The sequence below is a fragment of the Anas acuta genome, chromosome 17 (genome assembly GCF_963932015.1).
Source record: "Anas acuta chromosome 17, bAnaAcu1.1, whole genome shotgun sequence".
Classification (NCBI taxonomy): Eukaryota; Metazoa; Chordata; class Aves; order Anseriformes; family Anatidae; genus Anas; species Anas acuta.
In genome coordinates, this window is record NC_088995.1 from 4806072 (window position 1) to 4830963 (window position 24892).

General features: G+C 51.4%; 2 long non-coding RNA genes across 2 annotated transcripts; both read left to right on the top strand.

Moving 5' to 3' along the window:
* Positions 1-10093: 10093 nt before the first annotated feature.
* Positions 10094-13420, top strand: LOC137841086 (uncharacterized). Its single transcript, XR_011088447.1, has 3 exons — positions 10094-10276; positions 12491-12648; positions 13230-13420. It is a non-coding gene; the product is annotated as an uncharacterized lncRNA (long non-coding RNA).
* A 2528-nt stretch (positions 13421-15948) lies between these two features.
* LOC137865844 (uncharacterized) lies at positions 15949-19258 on the top strand. Its single transcript, XR_011102083.1, has 3 exons — positions 15949-16131; positions 18346-18503; positions 19085-19258. It is a non-coding gene; the product is annotated as an uncharacterized lncRNA (long non-coding RNA).
* Positions 19259-24892: the final 5634 nt, after the last annotated feature.

Below are 24892 nucleotides of genomic sequence, written 5' to 3' on the forward strand. Positions count from 1 at the left end.
AGCAGGAAAGTTGGCCAGACTTGTGGCGTCCCTCCCCTGAAGGGCTTTGCAGGTACCCAGAGCTAAATCTGTGTCAGCAAGAAGCCCAAACATTTGCAGAAGCTTCGTGGAGGAAGCAATGGTGGCTTGCAGGCATGCAGCTAGCTGGAAAGGAGAGGCAAACTTGGCAGAAAGCTAACGTGGAGGGGTCCTGGGCTGGCATTGGCAAGCAATTCTGCATGTGGAGCTAGCCCAGCAGATTTGGAAAATGTGATCAGCGAGGAAAAGCGAAGGTACCCTGGCAGGTACCTCTCTCCAGAATTGGGCCAAGATCTCAGGTAGCTCCCCTGAAGCAATCTGCGGACAGGCTGCCAAAGTCAATCTGTGTGTGGACGTAGGCACAAACTTTAGTCAAAGGAGATCAAGAGAAGGCAAGAGAAGCCTGTTGGCATGCAGCTCCCTCCAAAATTGGCCAATGCTCTTGGGTACCTAGCCTGAAGGGGTCTGAGGACTAAATGCACAAGTCAGTCTCTGGAAGAGGCCAAAAACTTGCCCAAGTATGCCTGGGAGGAGGAACGGGTAGCTACTGGGCATGCACGTAATTGCCAATGTGACTGAAATTGAGGTAGCGACCCCGGACGGGTACGCTGCTGTAGTCCAGGAGTAAGGCAGGGAGGCAAAACTTTTTGCTAAGTGTAATGTGGTGGAGGCCAAGGGAGCTCCCGGGCATGTAAAACCTCCAAAGTAGCCTTAATTGCCTGTTGCCTGTCCTGGAGATATCCCTAGATATATGCGAGTTTGATATGCAGAGAGAAAAAATGTGTGTTGGCAGAAGGAAAAACCTTTTGCAGAAGCATGCCGAGGTGAGAAGGCAAGGGTAGCTACCAGGCATACGCTTAGCAGGAAAGTTGGCCAGACTTGTGGCGTCCCTCCCCTGAAGGGCTTTGCAGGTACCCAGAGCTAAATCTGTGTCAGCAAGAAGCCCAAACATTTGCAGAAGCTTCGTGGAGGAAGCAATGGTGGCTTGCAGGCATGCAGCTAGCTGGAAAGGAGAGGCAAACTTGGCAGAAAGCTAACGTGGAGGGGTCCTGGGCTGGCATTGGCAAGCAATTCTGCATGTGGAGCTAGCCCAGCAGATTTGGAAAATGTGATCAGCGAGGAAAAGCGAAGGTACCCTGGCAGGTACCTCTCTCCAGAATTGGGCCAAGATCTCAGGTAGCTCCCCTGAAGCAATCTGCGGACAGGCTGCCAAAGTCAATCTGTGTGTGGACGTAGGCACAAACTTTAGTCAAAGGAGATCAAGAGAAGGCAAGAGAAGCCTGTTGGCATGCAGCTCCCTCCAAAATTGGCCAATGCTCTTGGGTACCTAGCCTGAAGGGGTCTGAGGACTAAATGCACAAGTCAGTCTCTGGAAGAGGCCAAAAACTTGCCCAAGTATGCCTGGGAGGAGGAACGGGTAGCTACTGGGCATGCACGTAATTGCCAATGTGACTGAAATTGAGGTAGCGACCCCGGACGGGTACGCTGCTGTAGTCCAGGAGTAAGGCAGGGAGGCAAAACTTTTTGCTAAGTGTAATGTGGTGGAGGCCAAGGGAGCTCCCGGGCATGTAAAACCTCCAAAGTAGCCTTAATTGCCTGTTGCCTGTCCTGGAGATATCCCTAGATATATGCGAGTTTGATATGCAGAGAGAAAAAATGTGTGTTGGCAGAAGGAAAAACCTTTTGCAGAAGCATGCCGAGGTGAGAAGGCAAGGGTAGCTACCAGGCATACGCTTAGCAGGAAAGTTGGCCAGACTTGTGGCGTCCCTCCCCTGAAGGGCTTTGCAGGTACCCAGAGCTAAATCTGTGTCAGCAAGAAGCCCAAACATTTGCAGAAGCTTCGTGGAGGAAGCAATGGTGGCTTGCAGGCATGCAGCTAGCTGGAAAGGAGAGGCAAACTTGGCAGAAAGCTAACGTGGAGGGGTCCTGGGCTGGCATTGGCAAGCAATTCTGCATGTGGAGCTAGCCCAGCAGATTTGGAAAATGTGATCAGCGAGGAAAAGCGAAGGTACCCTGGCAGGTACCTCTCTCCAGAATTGGGCCAAGATCTCAGGTAGCTCCCCTGAAGCAATCTGTGGACAGGCTGCCAAAGTCAATCTGTGTGTGGACGTAGGCACAAACTTTAGTCAAAGGAGATCAAGAGAAGGCAAGAGAAGCCTGTTGGCATGCAGCTCCCTCCAAAATTGGCCAATGCTCTTGGGTACCTAGCCTGAAGGGGTCTGAGGACTAAATGCACAAGTCAGTCTCTGGAAGAGGCCAAAAACTTGCCCAAGTATGCCTGGGAGGAGGAACGGGTAGCTACTGGGCATGCACGTAATTGCCAATTTGACTGAAATTGAGGTAGCGACCCCGGACGGGTACGCTGCTGTAGTCCAGGAGTAAGGCAGGGAGGCAAAACTTTTTGCTAAGTGTAATGTGGTGGAGGCCAAGGGAGCTCCCGGGCATGTAAAACCTCCAAAGTAGCCTTAATTGCCTGTTGCCTGTCCTGGAGATATCCCTAGAGATATGCGAGTTTGATATGCAGAGAGAAAAAATGTGTGTTGGCAGAAGGAAAAACCTTTTGCAGAAGCATGCCGAGGTGAGAAGGCAAGGGTAGCTACCAGGCATACGCTTAGCAGGAAAGTTGGCCAGACTTGTGGCGTCCCTCCCCTGAAGGGCTTTGCAGGTACCCAGAGCTAAATCTGTGTCAGCAAGAAGCCCAAACATTTGCAGAAGCTTCGTGGAGGAAGCAATGGTGGCTTGCAGGCATGCAGCTAGCTGGAAAGGAGAGGCAAACTTGGCAGAAAGCTAACGTGGAGGGGTCCTGGGCTGGCATTGGCAAGCAATTCTGCATGTGGAGCTAGCCCAGCAGATTTGGAAAATGTGATCAGCGAGGAAAAGCGAAGGTACCCTGGCAGGTACCTCTCTCCAGAATTGGGCCAAGATCTCAGGTAGCTCCCCTGAAGCAATCTGCTGACAGGATGCCAAAGTAAATCTGTGTGTGGACGTAGGCACAAACTTTTGTCAAAGGAGATCAAGAGAAGGCAAGAGAAGCCTGTTGGCATGCAGCTCCCTCCAAAATTGGCCAATGCTCTTGGGTACCTAGCCTGAAGGGGTCTACGGACTAAATGCACAAGTCAGTCTCTGGAAGAGGCCAAAACCTTCCCCAAGTATGCCTGGGAGGAGGAACGGTTAGCTACTGGGCATGCACGTAATTGCCAATTTGACTGAAATTGAGGTAGCGACCCCGGACGGGTACGCTGCTGTAGTCCAGGAGTAAGGCAGGGAGGCAAAACTTTTTGCTAAGTGTAATGTGGTGGAGGCCAAGGGAGCTCCCGGGCATGTAAAACCTCCAAAGTAGCCTTAATTGCCTGTTGCCTGTCCTGGAGATATCCCTAGAGATATGCGAGTTTGATATGCAGAGAGAAAAAATGTGTGTTGGCAGAAGGAAAAACCTTTTGCAGAAGCATGCCGAGGTGAGAAGGCAAGGGTAGCTACCAGGCATACACTTAGCAGGAAAATTGGCCAGACTTGTGGCGTCCCTCCCCTGAAGGGCTTTGCAGGTACCCAGAGCTAAATCTGTGTCAGCAAGAAGCCCAAACATTTGCAGAAGCTTCGTGGAGGAAGCAATGGTGGCTTGCAGGCATGCAGCTAGCTGGAAAGGAGAGGCAAACTTGGCAGAAAGCTAACGTGGAGGGGTCCTGGGCTGGCATTGGCAAGCAATTCTGCATGTGGAGCTAGCCCAGCAGATTTGGAAAATGTGATCAGCGAGGAAAAGCGAAGGTACCCTGGCAGGTACCTCTCTCCAGAATTGGGCCAAGATCTCAGGTAGCTCCCCTGAAGCAATCTGCGGACAGGATGCCAGAGTCAATCTGTGTGTCGACGTAGGCACAAACTTTTGTCAAAGGAGATCAAGAGAAGGCAAGAGAAGCCTGTTGGCATGCAGCTCCCTCCAAAATTGGCCAGTGCTCTTGGGTACCTAGCCTGAAGGGGTCTGAGGACTAAATGCACAAGTCAGTCTCTGGAAGAGGCCAAAAACTTGCCCAAGTATGCCTGGGAGGAGGAACGGGTAGCTACTGGGCATGCACGTAATTGCCAATTTGACTGAAATTGAGGTAGCGACCCCGGACGGGTACGCTGCTGTAGTCCAGGAGTAAGGCAGGGAGGCAAAACTTTTTGCTAAGTGTAATGTGGTGGAGGCCAAGGGAGCTCCCGGGCATGTAAAACCTCCAAAGTAGCCTTAATTGCCTGTTGCCTGTCCTGGAGATATCCCTAGAGATATGCGAGTTTCATATGCAGAGAGAAAAAATGTGTGTTGGCAGAAGGAAAAACCTTTTGCAGAAGCATGCCGAGGTGAGAAGGCAAGGGTAGCTACCAGGCATACGCTTAGCAGGAAAGTTGGCCAGACTTGTGGCGTCCCTCCCCTGAAGGGCTTTGCAGGTACCCAGAGCTAAATCTGTGTCAGCAAGAAGCCCAAACATTTGCAGAAGCTTCGTGGAGGAAGCAATGGTGGCTTGCAGGCATGCAGCTAGCTGGAAAGGAGAGGCAAACTTGGCAGAAAGCTAACGTGGAGGGGTCCTGGGCTGGCATTGGCAAGCAATTCTGCATGTGGAGCTAGCCCAGCAGATTTGGAAAATGTGATCAGCGAGGAAAAGCGAAGGTACCCTGGCAGGTACCTCTCTCCAGAATTGGGCCAAGATCTCAGGTAGCTCCCCTGAAGCAATCTGCGGACAGGATGCCAGAGTCAATCTGTGTGTGGACGTAGGCACAAACTTTAGTCAAAGGAGATCAAGAGAAGGCAAGAGAAGCCTGTTGGCATGCAGCTCCCTCCAAAATTGGCCAATGCTCTTGGGTACCTAGCCTGAAGGGGTCTGAGGACTAAATGCACAAGTCAGTCTCTGGAAGAGGCCAAAAACTTCCCCAAGTATGCCTGGGAGGAGGAACGGGTAGCTACTGGGCATGCACGTAATTGCCAATGTGACTGAAATTGAGGTAGCGACCCCGGACGGGTACGCTGCTGTAGTCCAGGAGTAAGGCAGGGAGGCAAAACTTTTTGCTAAGTGTAATGTGGTGGAGGCCAAGGGAGCTCCCGGGCATGTAAAACCTCCAAAGTAGCCTTAATTGCCTGTTGCCTGTCCTGGAGATATCCCTAGATATATGCGAGTTTGATATGCAGAGAGAAAAAATGTGTGTTGGCAGAAGGAAAAACCTTTTGCAGAAGCATGCCGAGGTGAGAAGGCAAGGGTAGCTACCAGGCATACGCTTAGCAGGAAAGTTGGCCAGACTTGTGGCGTCCCTCCCCTGAAGGGCTTTGCAGGTACCCAGAGCTAAATCTGTGTGAGCAAGAAGCCCAAACATTTGCAGAAGCTTCGTGGAGGAAGCAATGGTGGCTTGCAGGCATGCAGCTAGCTGGAAAGGAGAGGCAAACTTGGCAGAAAGCTAACGTGGAGGGGTCCTGGGCTGGCATTGGCAAGCAATTCTGCATGTGGAGCTAGCCCAGCAGATTTGGAAAATGTGATCAGCGAGGAAAAGCGAAGGTACCCTGGCAGGTACCTCTCTCCAGAATTGGGCCAAGATCTCAGGTAGCTCCCCTGAAGCAATCTGCGGACAGGCTGCCAAAGTCAATCTGTGTGTGGACGTAGGCACAAACTTTAGTCAAAGGAGATCAAGAGAAGGCAAGAGAAGCCTGTTGGCATGCAGCTCCCTCCAAAATTGGCCAATGCTCTTGGGTACCTAGCCTGAAGGGGTCTGAGGACTAAATGCACAAGTCAGTCTCTGGAAGAGGCCAAAAACTTGCCCAAGTATGCCTGGGAGGAGGAACGGGTAGCTACTGGGCATGCACGTAATTGCCAATGTGACTGAAATTGAGGTAGCGACCCCGGACGGGTACGCTGCTGTAGTCCAGGAGTAAGGCAGGGAGGCAAAACTTTTTGCTAAGTGTAATGTGGTGGAGGCCAAGGGAGCTCCCGGGCATGTAAAACCTCCAAAGTAGCCTTAATTGCCTGTTGCCTGTCCTGGAGATATCCCTAGAGATATGCGAGTTTGATATGCAGAGAGAAAAAATGTGTGTTGGCAGAAGGAAAAACCTTTTGCAGAAGCATGCCGAGGTGAGAAGGCAAGGGTAGCTACCAGGCATACGCTTAGCAGGAAAGTTGGCCAGACTTGTGGCGTCCCTCCCCTGAAGGGCTTTGCAGGTACCCAGAGCTAAATCTGTGTCAGCAAGAAGCCCAAACATTTGCAGAAGCTTCGTGGAGGAAGCAATGGTGGCTTGCAGGCATGCAGCTAGCTGGAAAGGAGAGGCAAACTTGGCAGAAAGCTAACGTGGAGGGGTCCTGGGCTGGCATTGGCAAGCAATTCTGCATGTGGAGCTAGCCCAGCAGATTTGGAAAATGTGATCAGCGAGGAAAAGCGAAGGTACCCTGGCAGGTACCTCTCTCCAGAATTGGGCCAAGATCTCAGGTAGCTCCCCTGAAGCAATCTGCGGACAGGCTGCCAAAGTCAATCTGTGTGTGGACGTAGGCACAAACTTTAGTCAAAGGAGATCAAGAGAAGGCAAGAGAAGCCTGTTGGCATGCAGCTCCCTCCAAAATTGGCCAATGCTCTTGGGTACCTAGCCTGAAGGGGTCTGAGGACTAAATGCACAAGTCAGTCTCTGGAAGAGGCCAAAAACTTCCCCAAGTATGCCTGGGAGGAGGAACGGGTAGCTACTGGGCATGCACGTAATTGCCAATTTGACTCAAATTGAGGTAGCGACCCCGGACGGGTACGCTGCTGTAGTCCAGGAGTAAGGCAGGGAGGCAAAACTTTTTGCTAAGTGTAATGTGGTGGAGGCCAAGGGAGCTCCCGGGCATGTAAAACCTCCAAAGTAGCCTTAATTGCCTGTTGCCTGTCCTGGAGATATCCCTAGAGATATGCGAGTTTGATATGCAGAGAGAAAAAATGTGTGTTGGCAGAAGGAAAAACCTTTTGCAGAAGCATGCCGAGGTGAGAAGGCAAGGGTAGCTACCAGGCATACGCTTAGCAGGAAAGTTGGCCAGACTTGTGGCGTCCCTCCCCTGAAGGGCTTTGCAGGTACCCAGAGCTAAATCTGTGTGAGCAAGAAGCCCAAACATTTGCAGAAGCTTCGTGGAGGAAGCAATGGTGGCTTGCAGGCATGCAGCTAGCTGGAAAGGAGAGGCAAACTTGGCAGAAAGCTAACGTGGAGGGGTCCTGGGCTGGCATTGGCAAGCAATTCTGCATGTGGAGCTAGCCCAGCAGATTTGGAAAATGTGATCAGCGAGGAAAAGCGAAGGTACCCTGGCAGGTACCTCTCTCCAGAATTGGGCCAAGATCTCAGGTAGCTCCCCTGAAGCAATCTGCGGACAGGATGCCAGAGTCAATCTGTGTGTGGACGTAGGCACAAACTTTAGTCAAAGGAGATCAAGAGAAGGCAAGAGAAGCCTGTTGGCATGCAGCTCCCTCCAAAATTGGCCAATGCTCTTGGGTACCTAGCCTGAAGGGGTCTGAGGACTAAATGCACAAGTCAGTCTCTGGAAGAGGCCAAAAACTTGCCCAAGTATGCCTGGGAGGAGGAACGGGTAGCTACTGGGCATGCACGTAATTGCCAATTTGACTGAAATTGAGGTAGCGACCCCGGACGGGTACGCTGCTGTAGTCCAGGAGTAAGGCAGGGAGGCAAAACTTTTTGCTAAGTGTAATGTGGTGGAGGCCAAAGGAGCTCCCGGGCATGTAAAACCTCCAAAGTAGCCTTAATTGCCTGTTGCCTGTCCTGGAGATATCCCTAGAGATATGCGAGTTTCATATGCAGAGAGAAAAAATGTGTGTTGGCAGAAGGAAAAACCTTTTGCAGAAGCATGCCGAGGTGAGAAGGCAAGGGTAGCTACCAGGCATACGCTTAGCAGGAAAGTTGGCCAGACTTGTGGCGTCCCTCCCCTGAAGGGCTTTGCAGGTACCCAGAGCTAAATCTGTGTCAGCAAGAAGCCCAAACATTTGCAGAAGCTTCGTGGAGGAAGCAATGGTGGCTTGCAGGCATGCAGCTAGCTGGAAAGGAGAGGCAAACTTGGCAGAAAGCTAACGTGGAGGGGTCCTGGGCTGGCATTGGCAAGCAATTCTGCATGTGGAGCTAGCCCAGCAGATTTGGAAAATGTGATCAGCGAGGAAAAGCGAAGGTACCCTGGCAGGTACCTCTCTCCAGAATTGGGCCAAGATCTCAGGTAGCTCCCCTGAAGCAATCTGCGGACAGGCTGCCAAAGTCAATCTGTGTGTGGACGTAGGCACAAACTTTAGTCAAAGGAGATCAAGAGAAGGCAAGAGAAGCCTGTTGGCATGCAGCTCCCTCCAAAATTGGCCAATGCTCTTGGGTACCTAGCCTGAAGGGGTCTGAGGACTAAATGCACAAGTCAGTCTCTGGAAGAGGCCAAAAACTTCCCCAAGTATGCCTGGGAGGAGGAACGGGTAGCTACTGGGCATGCACGTAATTGCCAATTTGACTGAAATTGAGGTAGCGACCCCGGACGGGTACGCTGCTGTAGTCCAGGAGTAAGGCAGGGAGGCAAAACTTTTTGCTAAGTGTAATGTGGTGGAGGCCAAGGGAGCTCCCGGGCATGTAAAACCTCCAAAGTAGCCTTAATTGCCTGTTGCCTGTCCTGGAGATATCCCTAGAGATATGCGAGTTTGATATGCAGAGAGAAAAAATGTGTGTTGGCAGAAGGAAAAACCTTTTGCAGAAGCATGCCGAGGTGAGAAGGCAAGGGTAGCTACCAGGCATACGCTTAGCAGGAAACTTGGAGGAGGTGGAGAGGTTTAGGGCCCTCAGGGAGGGCGAGTGGGAGACAGAGCTGTGGGCTAACTCCCTGCAAGGCCTGAAGTAGAGGTAGTGGGGTGAGGTGCCCCAAAGGGGGGTGGACCCCCTGCTCTACTGAGCAGAGGGAGGGGACGTAAGAGATGAGGAGGAATGGAAACAGGTCACTGCTTGACATTGCAGAAAATCCCCCTCTCTACTGTCCCAGCCTTCCTGTGTTCCTTTATGCAACAGGTTTGTGGCCCTGGAGCACGCCCCCCACCCTCCGAGCTCTCCCTTTTTTCCTCACTCTAAGTTTTTTCCTATCATGAATTTTTTTCCCACTTCCTCCTAACACTTTTATATTCTAAGCTTATCTGTCCCACCCTAGGAGGACAATTGGCATGATTTGGGCGAAAAGTTGAGTATTGTAGTTTTGTATGGTTAGCATGTACTTCCTTAATCTCATTATCTTATTAAGAGTAAACTTTAATGTTCCTTTTATAACTAATGAAGGAAAAGGCTTGACTTAGGGCAGCGCAGACTTGAGGATTCTGTTCTGATGCCCAAACAGGGTTTGGCACGCAGCGGGTATGCTGCTTTTGTCCAGAACTAATGCACGGAGGCCAAACTTTTCCGGTCTGCTCCAGGCACCTGGCAGGACAGCCCAGCCGTGAGCTCCAGGGAGCTCAGGCATGGACGTCACGGATGTGGACCTTCTCAGGAACACAGGTATGATGGAAGCAAACAGCAGTGAGCAGCTCCAGGGGAAAGAGCGAGAAGTCCGCGCTGTGGCACTTGGAGACTCGTGGACTTGCACGTCCACCAAGTCGCTCAGGACCACGCATGGGGACCCAGCTCCTGGGAAGCCAAGGACAGGGATTGTAAGGTCATGGCAGCCCTGTCCTATCAGTGGTATTGTGACCTGCAGTGGTGCTAGGCAACTGCCATATGTCACTGCGGGGCTCACAGCCACAGCCTCAGTCACCCTCAAGCCAGAGCTGGCCCCAGACCAGACCTGCAGCTCCCACCAGGGTGCTGGGCCACCAATGCAGGTGGGCTCGAGCTGGATGGTCTTTAAGGTCCCTTCCCACACCAGCCCTTCTCTGATTCTGTGCTGGAGGCACTGCACAAGGAAGATGGGGTGGTGTGCTGATGTCTGAAAAAAGCAAACAACAAAACTAAGAGGAGGATTCAGACTAACAGAACTGGTAGGATTGAAGGAAAGACCAAAGAAAGAAAAGGTCACAATGAAATGAAACAACCGAACAAAACAAAATCCAACAAAAACTGTCTATTCCATTGTTGCAGGGTTGGGAACCTACATGGATGGACATAAAAGTATTAGAGCAACAGCCCTGGAGGAGTCTGAGGCAGCAAGCTGAGGTTTCAGCTCTGTTCAGAGAATGCCAAAAGGTTAGGTTCCAGGAGATACTTGGCAGAAGCCGAAAGGGGCAAAGAGGACCGGACCTCAACTGGGGAGCCTGCGTGCAATTTCAGGTACTCTGTGAGTTCTACAGGACATGCAGAGACAAGCAAGTAAGAAATAACAGAGAGGTATATAACTCAAGCCAGAACTAAGGCAGGTAAACCAAAATTTTCCTGAGTACAAACTCCTGCAGGCAAAGGTAGCTCCCGGGCATGTAAAACCTCCAAAGTAGCCTTAATTGCCTGTTGCCTGTCCTGGAGATATCCCTAGAGATATGCGAGTTTCGGATGCAGAGAGAAAAAATGTGTGTTGGCGGAAGGCAAACCTTTTGCAGAAGCATGCCGAGGTGAGAAGGCAAGGGTAGCTACCAGGCATACGCTTAGCAGGAAACTTGGAGGAGGTGGAGAGGTTGAGGGCCCTCAGGGAGGGCGAGCGGGAGACAGAGCTGTGGGGTAACTCCCTGCAAGATCTGAAGGAGAGGTAGTGGGGTGAGGCGCCCCAAAGGGGGGTGGACCCCCTGCCCTACTGAGCAGAGGGAGGGGACCTAGGAGGTGAGGAGGAATGGAAACAGGTCACTGCTTGACATTGCAGACAACCCCCCTCCCTACCGTCCCAGCCTTCCTGGGTGCCCTTATGCAACAGGTTTGTGGCCCTGGAGCTTGAGAGACCGCTGGGTGAGGATGAGGTGAACCCTCTGTCCAGGACGATGCCTAAGGCAAGGAAGCTGACTCCACACCTCAGGACTGCCTCCACAAAGAAAGAAAGAAGTGTGATTGTTGTAGACGACTCCCTTCTCAGGGAAACAGAGGGTCCTGTTTGTCAGCCTGACCCTACCTGTAGGCAAGTCTGCTGCCTCCCCGGGGCCAGGGTCAGGGACACTGCTAGAAAGCTTCCTAAGCTGGTTTGCCCTTCTGACTACTATCCTCTTGATAGTTCAGGCTGGCAGAGATGATATTGAAGAGAGAAGCCTGAAGGCTATCAAATAAGACTTTAGGGGACTGGGACAATTAGTATATGGAGAAGGAGTACAGGTCGTGCTTTCCTCCATCCCTACAGTGGCAGGGAGGGGTACAGAGGGGACTTGGAAAGCCCACCTGATTAACAGGTGGCTCAGAGGCTGGTGCCAACACAGAAATTTGGGGTTTTATGGCCGTGGAGTGCTTTACTCAGCACCTGGCCCACTAACTGCAGATGGGTCCCACCTGCCTTGAAGGGGAAAACACACTAGCACGGGAGCTGGCAGGGCTCATTGAGGGCTTTAAATTAGGAAGGAAGGGGGATGAGGACAGGGAGGGAGTAAGACTCGTTAGAGGTGTGCCGGGGGAACAGTGTCAAGGCCAGGGGAGCAGGCAATAGCCCAGCTGAAGTGCATCTATGCTAATGCATGCAGCATGGGCAACAAAGAGGAGGAGCTGGAAGCCATTGTGCAGGCAGGCAGCCTATGACTTGGTTGCCATCACTGAAATGTGGTGGGACCACTTCCATGACTGGAGTGCTGCAATGTCTGGCTATAGGCTCTTCAGAAGGGACAGGCAGCACGGAGGGGGTGGTGGTGTGTCTCTCTATATCAGAGAGAGTTTTGATGTTGTGGAACTCGAGGCTGCAACTGGGAATGAGCTTGATTGAACTTGATTTAAAACTTGATTGAAGTCTTGATTTAAATCCCCCTTAGTTTAAATACCGTTATTGGAGAGGGGAAGAATTGAATAGTCTTGACCACATGCTGGATGGCATCCTTCCTTGGCCAGGCTTTGCCAATTTCAGTTGAAAGGTTACATGTACAAGGCCCGTGGCAAATGGTGTCGTGCTGCTGGATGCGCACGGGCAGGAGGCTGTCTTGCTCCCCGTGATCCTCCTAACATCTCCTGGGGACACACTCACTCAGCTCCTCTGCCACGGATGCCTGAATTGGCCACATGTTTACTTTGCCAAGCTACCAAGCAAATGTTCTTGGGGAAAAATCTGCTCTTTCTGAAGAGCACCCGCCCCCCCACCCTCCAAGCTCTCCCTTTTTTCCTCACTGCAAGTTTTTTCCTACCATGAATTTTTTTCCCACTACCTCCTAACACTTTTATGTTCTAAGCTTATCTGTCCCACCCTGGGATGACAATTGGCATGATTTGGGCAAAAAGTTGAGTATTGTAGTTTTGTATGGTTAGCATGTACTTCCTTAATCTCATTATCTTATTAAGAGTAAACTTTAATGTTCCTTTTATAACTAATGAAGGAAAAGGCTTGACTTAGGGCAGCGCAGACTTGAGGATTCTGTTCTGATGCCCAAACAGGGTTTGGCACGCAGCGGGTATGCTGCTTTTGTCCAGAACTAATGCACGGAGGCCAAACTTTTCCGGTCTGCTCCAGGCACCTGTCAGGACAGCCCAGCCGTGAGCTCCAGGGAGCTCGGGCATGGACGTCACGGATGTGGACCTTCTCAGGAACACAGGTATGATCGAAGCAAATGGCAGTGAGCAGCTCCAGGGGAAAGAGCGAGAAGTCCGTGCTGTGGCACTTGGAGACTCGTGGACTCGCACGTCCACCAAGTCGCTCAGGACCACGCATGGGGACCCAGCTCCTTAAATACCAAGGACAGGAATCGTGAGGTCATGGCAGCCCTGTCCTATCAGGGCAGTGCGTATTGTGACCTGCAGTGATGCTAGGCAACTGCCATATGTCACTGCGGGGCTCACAGCCACAGCCTCAGTCACCCTCAAGCCAGAGCTGGCCCCAGACCAGACCTGCAGCTCCCACCAGGGTGCTGGGGCACCAATGCAGGTGGGCTCGAGCTGGATGGTCTTTAAGGTCCCTTCCAACACCAGCCCTTCTCTGATTCTGTGCTGGAGGCACTGCACAAGGAAGATGGGGTGGTGTGCTGATGTCTGAGAAAAGCAAACAACAAAACTAAGAGGAGGATTCAGACTAACAGAACTGGTAGGATTGAAGGAAAGACCAAAGAAAAGGTCACAATGAAATGAAACAACTGAACAAAACAAAATCCAACAAAAACTGTCTATTCCATTGTTGCAGGGTTGGGAACCTACATGGATGGACACAAAAGTACTAGAGCAAAAGCCCTGGAGGAGTCTGAGGCAGCAAGCTGAGGTTTCAGCTCTGTTCAGAGAATGCCAAAAGGAAAGGCTCCAGGAGATACTTGGCAGAAGCCGAAAGGGGCAAAGAGGACCGGACCTCAACAGACAGAGAAACAACTGGGGAGCCTGCATGCAATTTCAGGTAATCTGTGAGTTCTACAGGACATGCAGAGACAAGCAAGTAAGAAATAACAGACAGGTATAGAACTCAAGCCAGAACTAAGACAGGTATACCAAAATTTTCCTACGTACAAACCCTTGCAGGCAAATGTAGCTACCAGGCATGTAAAAAAAACCTCCAAAGTAGCCTTAATTGCCTGTTGCCTGTCCTGGAGATATCCCTAGAGATATGCGAGTTTCGGATGCAGAGAGAAAAAATGTGTGTTGGCAGAAGGAAAAACCTTTTTCAGAAGCATGCCGAGGTGAGAAGGCAAGGGTAGCTACCAGGCATACGCTTAGCAGGAAAGTTGGCCAGACTTGTGGCGTCCCTCCCCTGAAGGGCTTTGCAGGTACCCAGAGCTAAATCTGTGTCAGCAAGAAGCCCAAACATTTGCAGAAGCTTCGTGGAGGAAGCAATGGTGGCTTGCAGGCATGCAGCTAGCTGGAAAGGAGAGGCAAACTTGGCAGAAAGCTAACGTGGAGGGGTCCTGGGCTGGCATTGGCAAGCAATTCTGCATGTGGAGCTAGCCCAGCAGATTTGGAAAATGTGATCAGCGAGGAAAAGCGAAGGTACCCTGGCAGGTACCTCTCTCCAGAATTGGGCCAAGATCTCAGGTAGCTCCCCTGAAGCAATCTGTGGACAGGCTGCCAAAGTCAATCTGTGTGTGGACGTAGGCACAAACTTTAGTCAAAGGAGATCAAGAGAAGGCAAGAGAAGCCTGTTGGCATGCAGCTCCCTCCAAAATTGGCCAATGCTCTTGGGTACCTAGCCTGAAGGGGTCTGCGGACTAAATGCACAAGTCAGTCTCTGGAAGAGGCCAAAAACTTCCCCAAGTATGCCTGGGAGGAGGAACGGGTAGCTACTGGGCATGCGCGTAATTGCCAATTTGACTGAAATTGAGGTAGCGACCCCGGACGGGTACGCTGCTGTAGTCCAGGAGTAAGGCAGGGAGGCAAAACTTTTTGCTAAGTGTAATGTGGTGGAGGCCAAGGGAGCTCCCGGGCATGTAAAACCTGCAAAGTAGCCTTAATTGCCTGTTGCCTGTCCTGGAGATATCCCTAGATATATGCGAGTTTGATATGCAGAGAGAAAAAATGTGTGTTGGCAGAAGGAAAAACCTTTTGCAGAAGCATGCCGAGGTGAGAAGGCAAGGGTAGCTACCAGGCATACGCTTAGCAGGAAACTTGGAGGAGGTGGAGAGGTTTAGGGCCCTCAGGGAGGGCGAGTGGGAGACAGAGCTGTGGGCTAACTCCCTGCAAGGCCTGAAGTAGAGGTAGTGGGGTGAGGTGCCCCAAAGGGGGGTGGACCCCCTGCCCTACTGAGCAGAGGGAGGGGACGTAAGAGATGAGGAGGAATGGAAACAGGTCACTGCTTGACATTGCAGAAAATCCCCCTCTCTACTGTCCCAGCCTTCCTGTGTTCCTTTATGCAACAGGTTTGTGGCCCTGGAGCACGCCCCCCACCCTCCGAGCTCTCCCTTTTTTCCTCACTCTAAGTTTTTTCCTATCATGAATTTTTTTCCCACTTCCTCCTAACACTTTTATATTCTAAGCTTATCTGTCCCACCCTAGGAGGACAATTGGCATGATTTGGGCGAAAAGTTGAGTATTGTAGTTTTGTATGGTTAGCATGTACTTCCTTAATCTCATTATCTTATTAAGAGTAAACTTTAATGTTCCTTTTATAACTAATGAAGGAAAAGGCTTGACTTAGGGCAGCGCAGACTTGAGGATTCTGTTCTGATGCCCAAACAGGGTTTGGCACGCAGCGGGTATGCTGCTTTTGTCCAGAACTAATGCACGGAGGCCAAACTTTTCCGGTCTGCTCCAGGCACCTGGCAGGACAGCCCAGCCGTGAGCTCCAGGGAGCTCAGGCATGGACGTCACGGATGTGGACCTTCTCAGGAACACAGGTATGATGGAAGCAAACAGCAGTGAGCAGCTCCAGGGGAAAGAGCGAGAAGTCCGCGCTGTGGCACTTGGAGACTCGTGGACTTGCACGTCCACCAAGTCGCTCAGGACCACGCATGGGGACCCAGCTCCTGGGAAGCCAAGGACAGGGATTGTAAGGTCATGGCAGCCCTGTCCTATCAGTGGTATTGTGACCTGCAGTGGTGCTAGGCAACTGCCATATGTCACTGCGGGGCTCACAGCCACAGCCTCAGTCACCCTCAAGCCAGAGCTGGCCCCAGACCAGACCTGCAGCTCCCACCAGGGTGCTGGGCCACCAATGCAGGTGGGCTCGAGCTGGATGGTCTTTAAGGTCCCTTCCCACACCAGCCCTTCTCTGATTCTGTGCTGGAGGCACTGCACAAGGAAGATGGGGTGGTGTGCTGATGTCTGAGAAAAGCAAACAACAAAACTAAGAGGAGGATTCAGACTAACAGAACTGGTAGGATTGAAGGAAAGACCAAAGAAAGAAAAGGTCACAATGAAATGAAACAACCGAACAAAACAAAATCCAACAAAAACTGTCTATTCCATTGTTGCAGGGTTGGGAACCTACATGGATGGACATAAAAGTATTAGAGCAACAGCCCTGGAGGAGTCTGAGGCAGCAAGCTGAGGTTTCAGCTCTGTTCAGAGAATGCCAAAAGGTTAGGTTCCAGGAGATACTTGGCAGAAGCCGAAAGGGGCAAAGAGGACCGGACCTCAACTGGGGAGCCTGCGTGCAATTTCAGGTACTCTGTGAGTTCTACAGGACATGCAGAGACAAGCAAGTAAGAAATAACAGAGAGGTATATAACTCAAGCCAGAACTAAGGCAGGTAAACCAAAATTTTCCTGAGTACAAACTCCTGCAGGCAAAGGTAGCTCCCGGGCATGTAAAACCTCCAAAGTAGCCTTAATTGCCTGTTGCCTGTCCTGGAGATATCCCTAGAGATATGCGAGTTTCGGATGCAGAGAGAAAAAATGTGTGTTGGCGGAAGGCAAACCTTTTGCAGAAGCATGCCGAGGTGAGAAGGCAAGGGTAGCTACCAGGCATACGCTTAGCAGGAAACTTGGAGGAGGTGGAGAGGTTGAGGGCCCTCAGGGAGGGCGAGCGGGAGACAGAGCTGTGGGGTAACTCCCTGCAAGATCTGAAGGAGAGGTAGTGGGGTGAGGCGCCCCAAAGGGGGGTGGACCCCCTGCCCTACTGAGCAGAGGGAGGGGACCTAGGAGGTGAGGAGGAATGGAAACAGGTCACTGCTTGACATTGCAGACAACCCCCCTCCCTACCGTCCCAGCCTTCCTGGGTGCCCTTATGCAACAGGTTTGTGGCCCTGGAGCTTGAGAGACCGCTGGGTGAGGATGAGGTGAACCCTCTGTCCAGGACGATGCCTAAGGCAAGGAAGCTGACTCCACACCTCAGGACTGCCTCCACAAAGAAAGAAAGAAGTGTGATTGTTGTAGACGACTCCCTTCTCAGGGAAACAGAGGGTCCTGTTTGTCAGCCTGACCCTACCTGTAGGCAAGTCTGCTGCCTCCCCGGGGCCAGGGTCAGGGACATTGCTAGAAAGCTTCCTAAGCTGGTTTGCCCTTCTGACTACTATCCTCTTGATAGTTCAGGCTGGCAGAGATGATATTGAAGAGAGAAGCCTGAAGGCTATCAAATAAGACTTTAGGGGACTGGGACAATTAGTATATGGAGAAGGAGTACAGGTCGTGCTTTCCTCCATCCCTACAGTGGCAGGGAGGGGTACAGAGGGGACTTGGAAAGCCCACCTGATTAACAGGTGGCTCAGAGGCTGGTGCCAACACAGAAATTTGGGGTTTTATGGCCGTGGAGTGCTTTACTCAGCACCTGGCCCACTAACTGCAGATGGGTCCCACCTGCCTTGAAGGGGAAAACACACTAGCACGGGAGCTGGCAGGGCTCATTGAGGGCTTTAAATTAGGAAGGAAGGGGGATGAGGACAGGGAGGGAGTAAGACTCGTTAGAGGTGTGCCGGGGGAACAGTGTCAAGGCCAGGGGAGCAGGCAATAGCCCAGCTGAAGTGCATCTATGCTAATGCATGCAGCATGGGCAACAAAGAGGAGGAGCTGGAAGCCATTGTGCAGGCAGGCAGCCTATGACTTGGTTGCCATCACTGAAATGTGGTGGGACCACTTCCATGACTGGAGTGCTGCAATGTCTGGCTATAGGCTCTTCAGAAGGGACAGGCAGCACGGAGGGGGTGGTGGTGTGTCTCTCTATATCAGAGAGAGTTTTGATGTTGTGGAACTCGAGGCTGCAACTGGGAATGAGCTTGATTGAACTTGATTTAAAACTTGATTGAAGTCTTGATTTAAATCCCCCTTAGTTTAAATACCGTTATTGGAGAGGGGAAGAATTGAATAGTCTTGACCACATGCTGGATGGCATCCTTCCTTGGCCAGGCTTTGCCAATTTCAGTTGAAAGGTTACATGTACAAGGCCCGTGGCAAATGGTGTCGTGCTGCTGGATGCGCACGGGCAGGAGGCTGTCTTGCTCCCCGTGATCCTCCTAACATCTCCTGGGGACACACTCACTCAGCTCCTCTGCCACGGATGCCTGAATTGGCCACATGTTTACTTTGCCAAGCTACCAAGCAAAGGTTCTTGGGGAAAAATCTGCTCTTTCTGAAGAGCACCCGCCCCCCCACCCTCCAAGCTCTCCCTTTTTTCCTCACTGCAAGTTTTTTCCTACCATGAATTTTTTTCCCACTACCTCCTAACACTTTTATGTTCTAAGCTTATCTGTCCCACCCTGGGATGACAATTGGCATGATTTGGGCAAAAAGTTGAGTATTGTAGTTTTGTATGGTTAGCATGTACTTCCTTAATCTCATTATCTTATTAAGAGTAAACTTTAATGTTCCTTTTATAACTAATGAAGGAAAAGGCTTGACTTAGGGCAGCGCAGACTTGAGGATTCTGTTCTGATGCCCAAACAGGGTTTGGCACGCAGCGGGTATGCTGCTTTTGTCCAGAACTAATGCACGGAGGCCAAACTTTTCCGGTCTGCTCCAGGCACCTGTCAGGACAGCCCAGCCGTGAGCTCCAGGGAGCTCGGGCATGGACGTCACGGATGTGGACCTTCTCAGGAACACAGGTATGATCGAAGCAAATGGCAGTGAGCAGCTCCAGGGGAAAGAGCGAGAAGTCCGTGCTGTGGCACTTGGAGACTCGTGGACTCGCACGTCCACCAAGTCGCTCAGGACCACGCATGGGGACCCAGCTCCTTAAATACCAAGGACAGGAATCGTGAGGTCATGGCAGCCCTGTCCTATCAGGGCAGTGCGTATTGTGACCTGCAGTGATGCTAGGCAACTGCCATATGTCACTGCGGGGCTCACAGCCACAGCCTCAGTCACCCTCAAGCCAGAGCTGGCCCCAGACCAGACCTGCAGCTCCCACCAGGGTGCTGGGCCACCAATGCAGGTGGGCTCGAGCTGGATGGTCTTTAAGGTCCCTTCCAACACCAGCCCTTCTCTGATTCTGTGCTGGAGGCACTGCACAAGGAAGATGGGGTGGTGTGCTGATGTCTGAGAAAAGCAAACAACAAAACTAAGAGGAGGATTCAGACTAACAGAACTGGTAGGATTGAAGGAAAGACCAAAGAAAAGGTCACAATGAAATGAAACAACTGAACAAAACAAAATCCAACAAAAACTGTCTATTCCATTGTTGCAGGGTTGGGAACCTACATGGATGGACACAAAAGTACTAGAGCAAAAGCCCTGGAGGAGTCTGAGGCAGCAAGCTGAGGTTTCAGCTCTGTTCAGAGAATGCCAAAAGGAAAGGCTCCAGGAGATACTTGGCAGAAGCCGAAAGGGGCAAAGAGGACCGGACCTCAACAGACAGAGAAACAACTGGGGAGCCTGCATGCAATTTCAGGTAATCTGTGAGTTCTACAGGACATGCAGAGACAAGCAAGTAAGAAATAACAGACAGGTATAGAACTCAAGCCAGAACTAAGACAGGGATACCAAAATTTTCCTACGTACAAACCCTTGCAGGCAAATGTAGCTACCAGGCATGTAAAAAAAACCTCCAAAGTAGCCTTAATTGCCTGTTGCCTGTCCTGGAGATATCCCTAGAGATATGCGAGTTTCGGATGCAGAGAGAAAAAATGTGTGTTGGCAGAAGGAAAAACCTTTTTCAGAAGCATGCCGAGGTGAGAAGGCAAGGGTAGCTACCAGGCATACGCTTAGCAGGAAAGTTGGCCAGACTTGTGGCGTCCCTCCCCTGAAGGGCTTTGCAGGTACCCAGAGCTAAATCTGTGTCAGCAAGAAGCCCAAACATTTGCAGAAGCTTCGTGGAGGAAGCAATGGTGGCTTGCAGGCATGCAGCTAGCTGGAAAGGAGAGGCAAACTTGGCAGAAAGCTAACGTGGAGGGGTCCTGGGCTGGCATTGGCAAGCAATTCTGCATGTGGAGCTAGCCCAGAAGATTTGGAAAATATGATCAGGGAGGAAAAGCGAAGGTACCCTGGCAGGTACCTCTCTCCAGAATTGGGCCAAGATCTCAGGTAGCTCCCCTGAAGCAATCTGCGGACAGGCTGCCAAAGTCAATCTGTGTGTGGACGTAGGCACAAACTTTAGTCAAAGGAGATCAAGAGAAGGCAAGAGAAGCCTGTTGGCATGCAGCTCCCTCCAAAATTGGCCAATGCTCTTGGGTACCTAGCCTGAAGGGGTCTGAGGACTAAATGCACAAGTCAGTCTCTGGAAGAGGCCAAAAACTTCCCCAAGTATGCCTGGGAGGAGGAACGGGTAGCTACTGGGCATGCGCGTAATTGCCAATTTGACTGAAATTGAGGTAGCGACCCCAGACGGGTACGCTGCTGTAGTCCAGGAGTAAGGCAGGGAGGCAAAACTTTTTGCTAAGTGTAATGTGGTGGAGGCCAAGGGAGCTCCCGGGCATGTAAACCCTCCAAAGTAGCCTTAATTGCCTGTTGCCTGTCCTGGAGATATCCCTAGAGATATGCGAGTTTGATATGCAGAGAGAAAAAATGTGTGTTGGCAGAAGGAAAAACCTTTTGCAGAAGCATGCCGAGGTGAGAAGGCAAGGGTAGCTACCAGGCATACGCTTAGCAGGAAAGTTGGCCAGACTTGTGGCGTCCCTCCCCTGAAGGGCTTTGCAGGTACCCAGAGCTAAATCTGTGTCAGCAAGAAGCCCAAACATTTGCAGAAGCTTCGTGGAGGAAGCAATGGTGGCTTGCAGGCATGCAGCTAGCTGGAAAGGAGAGGCAAACTTGGCAGAAAGCTAACGTGGAGGGGTCCTGGGCTGGCATTGGCAAGCAATTCTGCATGTGGAGCTAGCCCAGAAGATTTGGAAAATGTGATCAGCGAGGAAAAGCGAAGGTACCCTGGCAGGTACCTCTCTCCAGAATTGGGCCAAGATCTCAGGTAGCTCCCCTGAAGCAATCTGCGGACAGGATGCCAGAGTCAATCTGTGTGTGGACGTAGGCACAAACTTTAGTCAAAGGAGATCAAGAGAAGGCAAGAGAAGCCTGTTGGCATGCAGCTCCCTCCAAAATTGGCCAATGCTCTTGGGTACCTAGCCTGAAGGGGTCTGAGGACTAAATGCACAAGTCAGTCTCTGGAAGAGGCCAAAAACTTCCCCAAGTATGCCTGGGAGGAGGAACGGGTAGCTACTGGGCATGCGCGTAATTGCCAATTTGACTGAAATTGAGGTAGCGACCCCAGACGGGTACGCTGCTGTAGTCCAGGAGTAAGGCAGGGAGGCAAAACTTTTTGCTAAGTGTAATGTGGTGGAGGCCAAGGGAGCTCCCGGGCATGTAAACCCTCCAAAGTAGCCTTAATTGCCTGTTGCCTGTCCTGGAGATATCCCTAGAGATATGCGAGTTTGATATGCAGAGAGAAAAAATGTGTGTTGGCAGAAGGAAAAACCTTTTGCAGAAGCATGCCGAGGTGAGAAGGCAAGGGTAGCTACCAGGCATACGCTTAGCAGGAAAGTTGGCCAGACTTGTGGCGTCCCTCCCCTGAAGGGCTTTGCAGGTACCCAGAGCTAAATCTGTGTCAGCAAGAAGCCCAAACATTTGCAGAAGCTTCGTGGAGGAAGCAATGGTGGCTTGCAGGCATGCAGCTAGCTGGAAAGGAGAGGCAAACTTGGCAGAAAGCTAACGTGGAGGGGTCCTGGGCTGGCATTGGCAAGCAATTCTGCATGTGGAGCTAGCCCAGAAGACTTGGAAAATGTGATCAGCGAGGAAAAGCGAAGGTACCCTGGCAGGTACCTCTCTCCAGAATTGGGCCAAGATCTCAGGTAGCTCCCCTGAAGCAATCTGCGGACAGGCTGCCAAAGTCAATCTGTGTGTGGACGTAGGCACAAACTTTTGTCAAAGGAGATCAAGAGAAGGCAAGAGAAGCCTGTTGGCATGCAGCTCCCTCCAAAATTGGCCAGTGCTCTTGGGTACCTAGCCTGAAGGGGTCTGAGGACTAAATGCACAAGTCAGTCTCTGGAAGAGGCCAAAAACTTCCCCAAGTATGCCTGGGAGGAGGAACGGGTAGCTACTGGGCATGCGCGTAATTGCCAATTTGACTGAAATTGAGGTAGCGACCCCGGACGGGTACGCTGCTGTAGTCCAGGAGTAAGGCAGGGAGGCAAAACTTTTTGCTAAGTGTAATGTGGTGGAGGCCAAGGGAGCTCCCGGGCATGTAAAACCTCCAAAGTAGCCTTAATTGCCTGTTGCCTGTCCTGGAGATATCCCTAGATATATGCGAGTTTGATATGCAGAGAGAAAAAATGTGTGTTGGCAGAAGGAAAAACCTTTTGCAGAAGCATGCCGAGGTGAGAAGGCAAGGGTAGCTACCAGGCATACGCTTAGCAGGAAAGTTGGCCAGACTTGTGGCGTCCCTCCCCTGAAGGGCTTTGCAGGTACCCAGAGCTAAATCTGTGTCAGCAAGAAGCCCAAACATTTGCAGAAGCTTCGTGGAGGAAGCAATGGTGGCTTGCAGGCATGCAGCTAGCTGGAAAGGAGAGGCAAACTTGGCAGAAAGCTAACGTGGAGGGGTCCTGGGCTGGCATTGGCAAGCAATTCTGCATGTGGAGCTAGCCCAGAAGACTTGGAAAATGTGATCAGCGAGGAAAAGCGAAGGTACCCTGGCAGGTACCTCTCTCCAGAATTGGGCCAAGATCTCAGGTAGCTCCCCTGAAGCAATCTGCGGACAGGCTGCCAAAGTCAATCTGTGTGTGGACGTAGGCACAAACTTTTGTCAAAGGAGATCAAGAGAAGGCAAGAGAAGCCTGTTGGCATGCAGCTCCCTCCAAAATTGGCCAGTGCTCTTGGGTACCTAGCCTGAAGGGGTCTGAGGACTAAATGCACAAGTCAGTCTCTGGAAGAGGCCAAAAACTTCCCCAAGTATGCCTGGGAGGAGGAACGGGTAGCTACTGGGCATGCACGTAATTGCCAATTTGACTGAAATTGAGGTAGCGACCCCGGACGGGTACGCTGCTGTAGTCCAGGAGTAAGGCAGGGAGGCAAAACTTTTTGCTAAGTGTAATGTGGTGGAGGCCAAGGGAGCTCCCGGGCATGTAAAACCTCCAAAGTAGCCTTAATTGCCTGTTGCCTGTCCTGGAGATATCCCTAGATATATGCGAGTTTGATATGCAGAGAGAAAAAATGTGTGTTGGCAGAAGGAAAAACCTTTTGCAGAAGCATGCCGAGGTGAGAAGGCAAGGGTAGCTACCAGGCATACGCTTAGCAGGAAAGTTGGCCAGACTTGTGGCGTCCCTCCCCTGAAGGGCTTTGCAGGTACCCAGAGCTAAATCTGTGTCAGCAAGAAGCCCAAACATTTGCAGAAGCTTCGTGGAGGAAGCAATGGTGGCTTGCAGGCATGCAGCTAGCTGGAAAGGAGAGGCAAACTTGGCAGAAAGCTAACGTGGAGGGGTCCTGGGCTGGCATTGGCAAGCAATTCTGCATGTGGAGCTAGCCCAGAAGACTTGGAAAATATGATCAGGGAGGAAAAGCGAAGGTACCCTGGCAGGTACCTCTCTCCAGAATTGGGCCAAGATCTCAGGTAGCTCCCCTGAAGCAATCTGCGGACAGGCTGCCAAAGTCAATCTGTGTGTGGACGTAGGCACAAACTTTAGTCAAAGGAGATCAAGAGAAGGCAAGAGAAGCCTGTTGGCATGCAGCTCCCTCCAAAATTGGCCAATGCTCTTGGGTACCTAGCCTGAAGGGGTCTGAGGACTAAATGCACAAGTCAGTCTCTGGAAGAGGCCAAAAACTTCCCCAAGTATGCCTGGGAGGAGGAACGGGTAGCTACTGGGCATGCGCGTAATTGCCAATTTGACTGAAATTGAGGTAGCGACCCCAGACGGGTACGCTGCTGTAGTCCAGGAGTAAGGCAGGGAGGCAAAACTTTTTGCTAAGTGTAATGTGGTGGAGGCCAAGGGAGCTCCCGGGCATGTAAACCCTCCAAAGTAGCCTTAATTGCCTGTTGCCTGTCCTGGAGATATCCCTAGAGATATGCGAGTTTGATATGCAGAGAGAAAAAATGTGTGTTGGCAGAAGGAAAAACCTTTTGCAGAAGCATGCCGAGGTGAGAAGGCAAGGGTAGCTACCAGGCATACGCTTAGCAGGAAAGTTGGCCAGACTTGTGGCGTCCCTCCCCTGAAGGGCTTTGCAGGTACCCAGAGCTAAATCTGTGTCAGCAAGAAGCCCAAACATTTGCAGAAGCTTCGTGGAGGAAGCAATGGTGGCTTGCAGGCATGCAGCTAGCTGGAAAGGAGAGGCAAACTTGGCAGAAAGCTAACGTGGAGGGGTCCTGGGCTGGCATTGGCAAGCAATTCTGCATGTGGAGCTAGCCCAGAAGATTTGGAAAATGTGATCAGCGAGGAAAAGCGAAGGTACCCTGGCAGGTACCTCTCTCCAGAATTGGGCCAAGATCTCAGGTAGCTCCCCTGAAGCAATCTGCGGACAGGATGCCAGAGTCAATCTGTGTGTGGACGTAGGCACAAACTTTAGTCAAAGGAGATCAAGAGAAGGCAAGAGAAGCCTGTTGGCATGCAGCTCCCTCCAAAATTGGCCAATGCTCTTGGGTACCTAGCCTGAAGGGGTCTGAGGACTAAATGCACAAGTCAGTCTCTGGAAGAGGCCAAAAACTTCCCCAAGTATGCCTGGGAGGAGGAACGGGTAGCTACTGGGCATGCGCGTAATTGCCAATTTGACTGAAATTGAGGTAGCGACCCCAGACGGGTACGCTGCTGTAGTCCAGGAGTAAGGCAGGGAGGCAAAACTTTTTGCTAAGTGTAATGTGGTGGAGGCCAAGGGAGCTCCCGGGCATGTAAACCCTCCAAAGTAGCCTTAATTGCCTGTTGCCTGTCCTGGAGATATCCCTAGAGATATGCGAGTTTGATATGCAGAGAGAAAAAATGTGTGTTGGCAGAAGGAAAAACCTTTTGCAGAAGCATGCCGAGGTGAGAAGGCAAGGGTAGCTACCAGGCATACGCTTAGCAGGAAAGTTGGCCAGACTTGTGGC